At 47.7% G+C, this 11,287-nt stretch overlaps 1 long non-coding RNA gene across 1 annotated transcript in view; it reads left to right on the forward strand.

Moving 5' to 3' along the window:
- Positions 1-10,674, forward strand: part of LOC138443912 (uncharacterized) — a 28,276-nt gene extending 17,602 nt beyond the window's left edge. The window contains exon 2 of the long non-coding RNA XR_011258359.1: positions 9,791-10,674. This is a non-coding gene — a long non-coding RNA (uncharacterized lncRNA). The remainder of the gene's footprint in view (positions 1-9,790) is intronic.
- Positions 10,675-11,287: the final 613 nt, after the last annotated feature.

The following is an 11,287-nucleotide window of genomic DNA, read 5'->3' on the forward strand; positions in this document are numbered from 1 at the left end:
ATGGACTGTATCACCCCCTCTGCTCTGATATTAAGGGAGTAGTAAACTCTTGAGAGTCCCTTGGACTGCAAGGAGATCCAATCAGTCCGTTCTAAAGGAGATCAGTCCTGGGTTCATTGGAAGGACTGATGCTAAAGCTGAAACTCCAATACTTCGGCCACCTCATGCAAAGAGTTGACTCATTGGAAAAGACTCTGATGCTGGGAGGGATTGGGGGCAGGAGGAGAAGGAGATGACAGAGGATGAGATGGCTGGATGGCATCACCGACTCGACGGACGTGAGTTTGAGTAAACTCCGGGAGTTGGTGATGGACAGGGAGGCCAGGCAGGCTGCAGTTCATGGGGTCGCAAAGAGTCGGACACGATTGAGTGGCTGAACTGAACTGAACTGAACTGAACAGGGTTACACTCTTACCTTGCCATTCAGTTTCCTGCCATGGCTCTTCTGGAAATTCAGCAAGCGCTCTTCATATATAAGCCTTCCCTGGTGGTACAGATGGCAAAGAATCTGCCTGCAATGTGGGAGGCCTGAGTTTGGTCCCTGGATCAGGAAGATCTCCTGGAGAAGGGAATGGCAACCCACCCCAGTATTCTTGCCTGGAGAACCCCCACGGACAGAAGAGCCTGGCACACAGGGTCGCAAAGAGTCAGACATGACTGAGTGACTTTCCTTTTCTTCACATATAAAAGCTCAGTTCAGCGCTGTGATGGGGGACCAGCTGAAAAGGGACAGAGGCTCCTGGTTTTAAAGCTGCATGGGGGCAGGATACTGCGTTCTTAAATCTGGAGAGACATCAGGATCCTGGTGTTCACAGTCTGAATCTGGCAAATAGAAGCTGGGATTTAGCCCTAAATCCTGCCCAGAGATTTACTGGAGGAGGAAGCCTGTGTCTGTCCTCCGGCTTTTTAAGTCAAGTGAGGGTGGTGCAGGAAAGCAGACTGGCTGTGCTCTTGTTTAAATGTTAATAGATTTGATTGAAACGCACAATCAGCATTCAGAGGGCCCACCATGGGCAAGCACCGTGTTCATGCCAGCGCATGTGAAAGGGAGACAGAGAGAGATGGTAGGACATACAGAGACAAGACTACAGGCTCCCTACCATTTGTAGGGGAGATAAGCCATGTTCCCAAATAACACGTCGCATGGCACAATGGCGTGTGCATCCAATTTAGAACCAGACAGACCATGTTCAGATCCTGAAGCCCAATTCTGTTACTGAAGAATGTAGTTTTGTATTAGTGTTAGGTTATCGGAAGACTTAGTGAGGTGTGTAACTACATCAGGGACCTGGGTCAGTAGCTCCTGCGATAAACATTCCATAACCAAATAAGGAGGTCAGTAGCTCCTGAGCTAAACATTCCATAACCAAATAAGGAGGTCAGTAGCTCCTGCGCTAAACATTCCATAACCAAATAAGGAGGTCAGTAGCTCCTGCGCTAAACATTCCATAACCAAATAAGAAAAAATCTATAGGGAAGCAGCATCAGGGGAATGTATGAGCTCAGCTTCGCATGTAACCAATCAGGTAGTGCCAACTATGCCTGTTGCTGGACTAAGGGACAAACTGTATATAAACCGCCATACCTCTTTGTTCGGGGTCCAGCCGCATTCTGCTGTGTCGGAGAGGCTAGGACCCTGGCGCGCCAGAAATAAATTCCCTTTATGCCTTTTGCATTACTTTGGTGGACTTGTTCATTCGGTCGGGTAGGGGACACGGACACGGAGCATAACAATTAGGAGTGATACAAAGAGCAATGGGAACCAATGGGTAGGAGGTGGTAATTCTGAAAAAAGGAAATGTCTTGTCTTTGCTGTGTAATTTAAGAATATTCAACTCTGCTACAGAAAACTGGAGACGTTATGTATAGTAGTAAGTCGCCTATGAGTTATCTTAGACACAGAATAAACAGAATGTATATGTGTTGAATATAGATAAGATGATGAAAGAAATGAGAATGTTACTTATCAACAGAGGAATGAAAAGACTGGAGTGGGTTGCCATTTCCTTCTCCAGGGGATCTTTACAACCAGGGATCGAAATTGCATCTCTCGCATCTCCTGCACTGGCAGGTGGATTCTTGACCACTGGACCACCTGGGAAACTCACCAATGAAAAGACCAACTAAACCTTAGATATTTACAAGGCTTGGCTCATGTCTTCTCTAGATGGAAGCAGTGTTATTCCCAAGGTGGCTGTCCAACTGTGACACTCATTATGTCTAAGAAACATAGATAAAATCCCTAACTGCTCAGCAGATTAACTGGGGTGCTGCAGTGTGACCAGGGGTACCTGCCCCTGCATCTTTCCGACAGAGGCAGTTTGTGCCTTGGTTCCACATGCCATCCTCCAGCTGATCCCCTTGGCTTGGCCTTACCTCTGAACCCTTAGCTGCACCGTGAGTGGAGAAGGCTGCTATGGCAGAGAAAGGATGAGATATGTGAATGTGTGTTATCCAGGATTCAGGTAGGTGATCCTTCTACCTGCTGGCACTTATCCTAAGTGTGTTTCCCTGTCCCTTGCTTCTCACCGTGTTTTATATATTTATTTATTTTGGTTGCGCTGGGTCTTCGTTGCAGCCTATGGGCTCCTCATTGTGACATTCAGGCTTCTTTAGCTGTGGTACGTGGACTTAGCTGCCACACAGCATGTGGGATCTTAGTTCCCCGACCAGGGATCGAACTTGCATCCCCTGCACTGGAAGGCAGATTCTTAATCCCTAGACCACCAGGGAAGTCTGCTCACTGTGTTTTAAATTGACTAAATAAATTATGTGATTCAAGCATCTTAATTTGGTCTGCAAACCTTCCTGCCCTGTGACCTCTGAGTTTGCCTGCCTGGAGGTAAAATTGGTGGCTACCCTCTCCTCAAGGTAACTTCCCAGATGACAGGAGAGCCTCAGGTGAAGCTTTCTGGGAGCAAAGCCCTATTGAGGGATTCTTGTGGGAGTGATTTTCAAGGGGGTTCTCTCTATAGAAACGTCTCGGAGAAAGTGAGGAAAACAGGATAGGTGAAGGGAAGAGAGGCCAGGCAAAGATGAGGTTCTGCTGAGGCATAACAGGAGCTCTGGAGAGAGGCTGGCACTGCAGGCTTGCCCTCCCTGGAGACAGAGGGCCAGTCTTTTGTGCCTTGTACCAGTGGATGGGGTGCCAGCCTAGAAACAGCAGTCTGGGTAGGGCACCAGCAGCATCTGCTACAGGTGATCAGCCCAGGTGAGTCACAGGGCGAGGGAGGAGAGAACTTAGTCGGTTGAGAAAGCAGGGGGAGAATGGATTAGAAAGACAAAGTGCAGTGTGACTCGGAGGTTCTGAAAGCCAGAGCAAGAAGTTAAGACCTGATTCCCCGGGCAGGGAATCAGGAGCCACATGTGTGCTCTCGCGCGCATGTGTGGAGCAGAGCTTCGGAAGAGTCATTCGGCGGTGGCATGTGTTGGGAGGAAGCTGACAGCAGAGCAAGCGGCTGGGCCTGGCTGGGCAGTCGTATAGGTGACTTGGAGCATCTTTCTTTCTCCTCTGTGGCCTTTGGATAGCTCTATATACTCAGAAGGCTACATCCCAGGGTCTAATCTTGCAGTCATCTCCCTGGCCTCAATTTTACAGAGTCTCTTAAGAATCAGGCTTGCCTGGAAGGAAAAGGAACTGGTAGCAAAAGCCCCAAGAGGTTGAGCCTTCCTAAGCCAGGTGGGTAAGGAGGGGAGAGCTACCTTGCTGAAGGCAATGCCTAGAGAAGGACATCTCACAGAAAGCTCTACCAGGCTGGCTGCAGAGGGCTGACTAATGCTGGGCTTGTACAAACCGGGCTGGCTTCAAGCGGGGTGACTTGATCTCTAAGTAATACAGGGCTTTTAAACCTTTGGCTTTTATCCAAGGCACTGCAGCCACCTAGGTCAGTGGCAGGCCAAAGATTCTTGGCCTCAGACCAAAAGTCACCCTCCATTCAATGATCCTTCCTCCCTGCAGAGGTCTGGACTATCCATCAAAGCCTTAAGGATAGTGGTTCTTAAACTCCAGCATGAGAAATACTACCTGGAGTGCTTTCTAAAAGCACAGATGTCTGGACTCACCCGCAGAAATTCGGATTCAGTAGGTCTGGGGCAGGGGTGAGGGATTTGCATTTTAAACAAGTATTCTGGTGACTTGGAACAGGTGGTCCAAGCATCATAATGGGGGATAGGGAAAACCCAGCATTCATTTGCTCAGGAAACACAACAGCCTTGTGAAGTAGGTAAAATTATTTTCATTATTTTCTGTTTATAGATGGATAAAGTGAAAGTGAAGTCGCTTAGTTGTGTCTGACTCTTTGCGACCATGTGGACTGTAGCCCACCAGGCTCCTCCGTCCATGGGATTCTCCAGGCAAGAATACTGGAGTGGGTTGCCATTTTCTTCTCCAGGGGATCTTCCTGACCCAGGGATTGGACGCAGGTCTCCCACATTGCAGGCAGAGGCTTTAACCTCTGAGCCACCAATTAGGTTCAAAGGGTTTTACTAAACTGTTCAAGGACTCAGAACTAGTAAATGACAAAGATCAGGATTCCGATCTATGTGAGCTCTTGAAAAAGAGTAATAGGAGATCTAGCTGACAGTACACATATGCAGGCTTGCACCCTGATACCTCCCCATATAAGCTTATGTAGCCAGGCCAATGGTATCAGTTAGGAACAGGCTGGGGGTTGCTGCAGTGAGTGAGCCAGCAAGTTCATTTCTTGCTCACATTACATGGCCATTCAGACCAGCAGGGGGCTCTGTTCAGTTCAGTCCCTTAGGGACACAGGCTGATGAAAACTCTGGCTTGACATGTGCTTCCACTAATACAGAGGCGAGGAGAGAGGACGCTGGGTCTTGAGCCATGCATTTCTGTCTCGAAGTGACATGGGTGTCACCGCTGCTCAAATTTCATTGACCAGGCAAGTCCCACAGCCATGTCTGAGTTCATCAGGGTGTAGAAATGTAAGCAAGTGTGTAGTTCACCAGGCCAGCCTGCTCATCAGACCCTGATACTCCTTCTTTCTCACGTCTATGCATCTCTCTGAACTGTCCTGGCCCTACTTCTTGACCAGGCTAACTGGACTCAAGGGTCTAATTCTACAATTACCTGCCTCCAGTTCTGGGCAGCCTTTCCCAGCCTACCCAGGTTGGTTTATGTGCCCCAGTGTCCAGGTCCCCAGAGGGCTAAGAAATGGAATATTTCCTGCTGTATCAGTAAACAAAGATGTCACGGCCATCAGTGATTGCAGCCCTCTAACGTGAGCCTGTGAGCCCTAAGGGAATTCAGGAAGGAGGCGAATACCTGCAATCTGTTGTTGCTGTTGCTGTGTTGCTACAGCCGTGTCTTACCCTTTGGGACCGCAGGGATTGCAGCACTCCAGGCTCCTCTGTCCTACACTGTCTCTCAGAGTTTGCTCAAATTCTTGTCCGCTGAGTCAGTGATGCTGTCTAACCATCTCATCCTCTGCTGCCCCTTTCTCCTTTTGCTTCCAATCTCTCCCAGTGTCACATTCTTTTGCAAGGAGTTGGCTCTTCACATCAAGTGGCCAAATAATTGGAACTTCAGCTTCAGCAACAGACCTTCCAATGAATATTCAGGATGGAGAAGGGAATGGCAATCCACTCCAGTATTCTTGCCTAGAGAATTCCATGGATAGAGAAGCCTGGCGGGCTACAGTCCATGGGGTCACAGAGTCGGACATGACTGAGTGACTAACACATACACAACCTTCTTTAAGAACAAACTGTCACATTCCATGTCACTTTCCACATGACTGCTGGAAAAACCATAGCTTTGACGATATGGACCTCTGTTGGTAAAGTGATATCTCTGCTTTTTAATATGCAGGTTTGTCTTAGCTTTTCTTCCAAGGAGCAAGCGTCTTTTAATTTCTTGGCTGCAGTCACCATCTGCAGTGATTTTGGTGCTCAAGAAAATAAAATCTGTCACTGTTTCCACTTTCCCCCATCTATTTGTCATGAAGTGATGGGACCAGATGACATGATCTTAGTTTTCTCAGTGTTGAGTTTCAGGTCATCTTTTTCACTCTCCTCTTTCACTCTTATCAAGAGGCTCTTTAGTTCCTCTTCATTTTCTGCCATTAGAGTGGTATCATCTGTATATTTGAGGTTGTTGATATTTCTCCCGACAATCTTCATTCCAGCTTGTGAGTCATCCTTCCCAGCATTTTGTACGATTTACTCTGCACGTAAGTTAAATAAGCAGGGCAACAATATACAGCCTTGTCATACTCCTTTCCCAATTTTGAATCAGTCAGTTGTTCCATGTGCAGTTCTATTAATAACTGTTGCTTCTTGATTCACATACATACAGGTTTCTCAGGAGGTGAGTAAGGTGGTCTGGTATTCCCATTTCTTTAAGAATTTTCCACACTTTGTTGTGATCCACACAGTCAAAGGGGCTTCCCTCATAGCTCAGTTGGTAAAGAATCCACCTGCAATGTGGGAGACCTGGGTTTGATCCCTGGGTTGGGAAGATCCCCTGGAGAAGGGGAAGGCTACCCACTCCAATATTCTAGCCTGGAGAATTCCATGGATTGTATAGTCCATGGGGGTCACAAAGAGTCAGACACGACTGAGGGGCTTTCACTACACACAGCCAAAAGTTTTAGCATAGTCAGTGAGCAGAAGTAGATGTTTTTCCAGAACTCCCTTGCTTTCTCCGTGATCTAATGGATATTGGCAATTTGATCTCTGCTTCTTCCTTTTCTAAACCCACATTGTACATCTGGAAGTTCTAGGTTCACAAACTGCTGAAGCCTAGCTTGAAGGATTTGAGCATAACCATGCTAGCATGTGAAAGGAGCACAAATGTATAGTAGTGTGAACATTCTTGGTATTGCCCTTCTTGGGGATTGGAATGAAAGCTGACCTTTTCCAGTCCTATGGTCACTGCTGAGTTCTCCAAATTTGCTGACATATTGAGTGCAGCACTTTGGTGGCATCATCTTTCATGATTTTAAACAGTTAGCTGAAATTCCATCACCTCCACTAGCTTTGTTCGTAGTGATGCTTCCTAAGGCCCACTTGACTTCACTCTCCAGGATGTCCGGCTCCAGATGTGTGATCACACCATTGTGGTTATCTGGGTCATGAAGACCTTTTTTGTATAGCTCTTCTGTGTATTCTTGCCACCTCTTCTTAATCTCTTCTGCTTCTGTTAGGTCCTTATTGTCCTTAGTTGTGCTCATCCTTGCATCCTTGGAACTCTGCTTTCAGTTGAGTGTTGGGTATATGTTTCCCTTTCTCCCTTGCCTTTTGCTTTTCTTCTTTCCTTAGCTATCTGTAAAACCTCCTCTGATAACTACTTTACCTTCTTGTGTTTCTTTTTCTTTGGGATGGTTTTGGCCACTGCCTCCTGTACAATGTTATGAATCTCCATCCATAGTTCTTCAGGCACTCTGTTTATCAGAGCTAATCCTCTGAATCTATTTGTCACCTCCACTGTATAATCATAAGGAATTTGATTTAGGTCATACCTGAATGGCTTAGTGGTTTTCCCTACTTTCTTCAATATAAGCCTGAATTTTGCAATAATGAACTCATGATCTGAGCCAAAGTCAGCTCCCTGTCTTTTTTTTTTTTGCTGACTGTATAGAGCTTCTCTATCACTGGCTGCAAAGAACATCATCAATTTGATATAGGTGTTGACCATCTGGGGATGTCCATGTGTAGAGTCATTTTTTGGGTTGCTGGAAAAGGGTATTCCCGATGACCAATGTGTTCCCTTGACAAAACTCCGTTAACCTTTGCCCTGCTTCATTTTTCACTCCAGGGCCAAACTTGCTGTTACTCCAGGTATCTCTTGACTTCCTACTTTTGCATTCCAATTTCCTATGATGAAAAGGATATCTTTTTTTGTTGTTAGTTCTAGAAGGTGTTGTAGGTCTTCATAGAACCGTTCAACTTCAGCTTCTTCGTCATTAGTGGTTGGGGCATAGACTTGGAATACTGTGATGTTGAATGGTTTGTCTTGAAAATGAACTGAGATTATTGTCTCTTTTGAGATTGCACCCAAGTACTGCATTTCAGACTCTTGTTGACTATGAGGGCTACTCCGTTTCCTCTAAGAAATTCTTGCCCACAGCAGTAGATATAATGGTCATTTGCTATCTAGCAGCCATTCAGATCACAATCACTCCCTATGGTGAGCCCTGAGGAGAGGAAGCTCAGGATGTAAAAACACAGGGTACCGGCCCCAGATAGCTGAGGTACATATGAAAGGAATGATATCAGTGAGCCCAGACTCTTGCACCTTCCTCCATGTAGAAAAGTACTAAATTCCTTAACTTGGGATATCTGGTTTTCCTTAATGATAATCTTCTGACCTTTGTTGCAAAACTTCTATGTAATTTGGTTCCTCCCCTTATCTCCTTGGAGCAGTTTTTTTTCAGGGTTACTTCAGATGCTGTCTTCTGGGCTTAAGTCCTAAACATTTCTGCTGAATAAAATGTTAACTCTTCACTTTTAATTAGGTTGAGAATATTCTTTAAGCCCACAGGGCCCTGGGCTGACCCCCATTAGGGTGTATGTCATACTGGATTGCAGTTGTTTCTTGTCTGTCCCCCAGCTGACCAGGTGAAGGGCTCCAGAGAGATGGGGGGTGCGGCAGTGACAGGCCTGGGTGCTCCAGCGCCTGGAAGGCAGGAGGCCTGCGGAGCTCAAGGGCGGAAGATCGGAGTGATGGAGAGTTGCGTTCTGGCTGGCAAGAGCTGCCTTCCATTCCCCACAGGAACAGGATTTCAAGGGGCTTTAGAAAATGGGGAAGAGGACAGCATGGAATCTATGACTGCAGCATGAGCCAACCACAGATGGGGAAGAAACCCCCTGCAGAGGGAGTGGGCTTTTTCCAAGGATTCACTGCCCATCAAGGAAAGACTCGCCTCAAACCCAGCTTAGTCACTGCCCAGAGCTGGCCGCGTCACCACAGGGTGAACTTCAAGTCCAAGGGCAGGGCAGGTGGCCGCTGGGGGAAAATGCTTGCCGTCCTGCCTCCGGGGCCCCTGATGCCCATGAAAGGGCATTATTAGCAGAGGGCCAGGTGTCCTTGGCCCTCTCAGAGGAGGCTTCCCGAGTCCTGCCACAGGGTGGCAGGGACATCGACCCGACTCTGAGGTGGGACTCTGCAAGGTCTGGGTCACCGTGCTCACACTCGAAGTAATCACAGAAAAGAGGCAGAGAGGCTGGGACTGTACCTGGGAGTGAAGCACGTGGCCTTGAGCTGTATGAGGGAGGGGCCCCGCTGTCCTCCCGCCCCCAGGGGCCCCCTTCTTCCCCCTTCCCACCTCAGGCTTTGGGCTCTGGGGGAATGAACCATTTTTAGTTCTCAGGGTACCTCACTCTCTCTCACTTCTGGGCCCATGTGTGTTTTAACCCCAATATGAATCGCGGCCTCTTCATTTATTTTTCCATAAGAAACTAAGCTCTTCAATGTTTTGTCTCTATGCACTATGGCTTTCCCTGAAACTTGAGGGAGGCGAGTGTTCTAGGGCAGGTCCCCAGCACGAAGCTTGCCCCTTCCTTTCCCTCCCCCCACCTCCTTACCTGGATTCCGTGGGAACCCCCAGTCTCCCTCCACCCCTCGTGCAGAATAACTCTCCCTTCTCCAAAGCCTCAGAGCACCCTGGACCCAGAGATGCACCTCGACCAGACCTGCGAGCCTGTCTTCCTTGCCTTGCTTTTCTTCCCCTCCGCCCCTCCGGGGTTCACACACTTGGTATTTTCTGCCTCTTCCCCATGAACTGTAAATGGGACGAGTGCAGCGTTCTTTCTGTTCTGTTTCTAGCGCGAAGCTCAGGACCCAGGACAGTGTGAGTGGATGCACAGTCATCGCTTGAGGAAGGCCTGTCTACTGACTTACAGCCTGAAAGAATAAAGGCTCTGTTGTCAGAAGGAACCGGCATCGCACCGTCCCAAGCTGAGAAGCAGCGCTGCGTAAGCTCAGCTCTCCGACCTGCCGCTCCTTCAACATTTGCTTTGATGCTGCCGGAGATGGAGCACACGCGCTCGGTAGCGCTCCTCTACTACCTGTGGGATTCGAGCCAGGCTCTCAGCTTGCCTGAGGCCTCTCGGTCTGCAAGACGCAGTTCCTCATTGCCCCCTCCCCACCCCCTGAGCCTGGGGTGGGAGTTGGGTGAGAAAGTCTTAGGAATCTCCCACGTGCCGCTCTTCCACTTCCTCTTCCCTCCCCCACCTTCCCAGACCCGACTGGTTCCATCTGTGGAAGCCGCTCTCTAAGGGGCCCAGGTGGGTCCCTGCTTGGCCGCTGGATCTGCCTTCCTAGCTGGGGGGGGCTGGGGGAACCACTCCCTGCTGTTGCACCTGCACCAGTCTCTAGCCGGGAAGGATGTGTATATCATGGAGAAGAGTGACTGGGGGGCAGGAGGGCTGGGTTTGGCCTCAGAAGAGCTGAAAATGAGATTTGAAAAGCAGCCATTTGCCCCACTCAGGTGACCACCAGATGGGTGGTTGCCTCTGAAGTCTTTCTAATCCTGAGGTCCTTGTTCGAGAACCAACGGTGACAGCCACTGCCGGTGAAGTCAGCAGGGTTTGCTCAGCTTTGTTGAGAAATAGCTACTTCTTCCCTCCTGGGGCGATTAAGCTAGCGTGCCTCTTAAAAGATTTTAAGCTTTTATTGCTTTCTTGAAATAAAGTATTCCTCCCATTTCAGAATGAATTGTGCTTCCAATGGATTTCCCCCAATTTTCTTTGTTTGCGTTACAAAAGTAATCTGTTGACTTACAGAAAACTTTGGGAAATGTACAAAGACACAGAAGGAAATGAAAACCTCTCCTAATCACTTGTTAATATTTTGGTTTATGCCATTCCAGAATTTTTTTCTTTGTAGTCCCAATCATGTATACATATAACCATATATGTGTTTTCCACATGTACATATTGGGTCTTATTTTACATCCTATTTTATAATATACTGCATAAGTCCTGGCAGGTAGTAGGCAATAAATATCACCAAGGCTAATAAGCATCACTTAGTGAGTGCTTACAATACGCCAGGAAAGATGTTAGGTGTTTTGTAAGCCTTATCCCATTTAGTCTTAATAATGATCCTGTGAGGCAGGGCCTGACCCATGTTTTAGAGATGGGAAAGCCAGAGAGGCCCAGAGAGGTCTTGTATTTTTGCTAGGAACAAAATACACACTCGCTGGTTTAAAGTGTTTTCAACAATGATTTAAGCAATGCCTTACTGCCTCCTTAGGTGAGAATTTTTACTAAGAGATGAAAACACATTCTGGTCTTGGAGGCAGGAAGTCTGGCTCTGCAA

Source organism: Ovis canadensis, chromosome 7 (assembly GCF_042477335.2).
Source record: "Ovis canadensis isolate MfBH-ARS-UI-01 breed Bighorn chromosome 7, ARS-UI_OviCan_v2, whole genome shotgun sequence".
Lineage (NCBI taxonomy): Eukaryota > Metazoa > Chordata > Mammalia > Artiodactyla > Bovidae > Ovis > Ovis canadensis.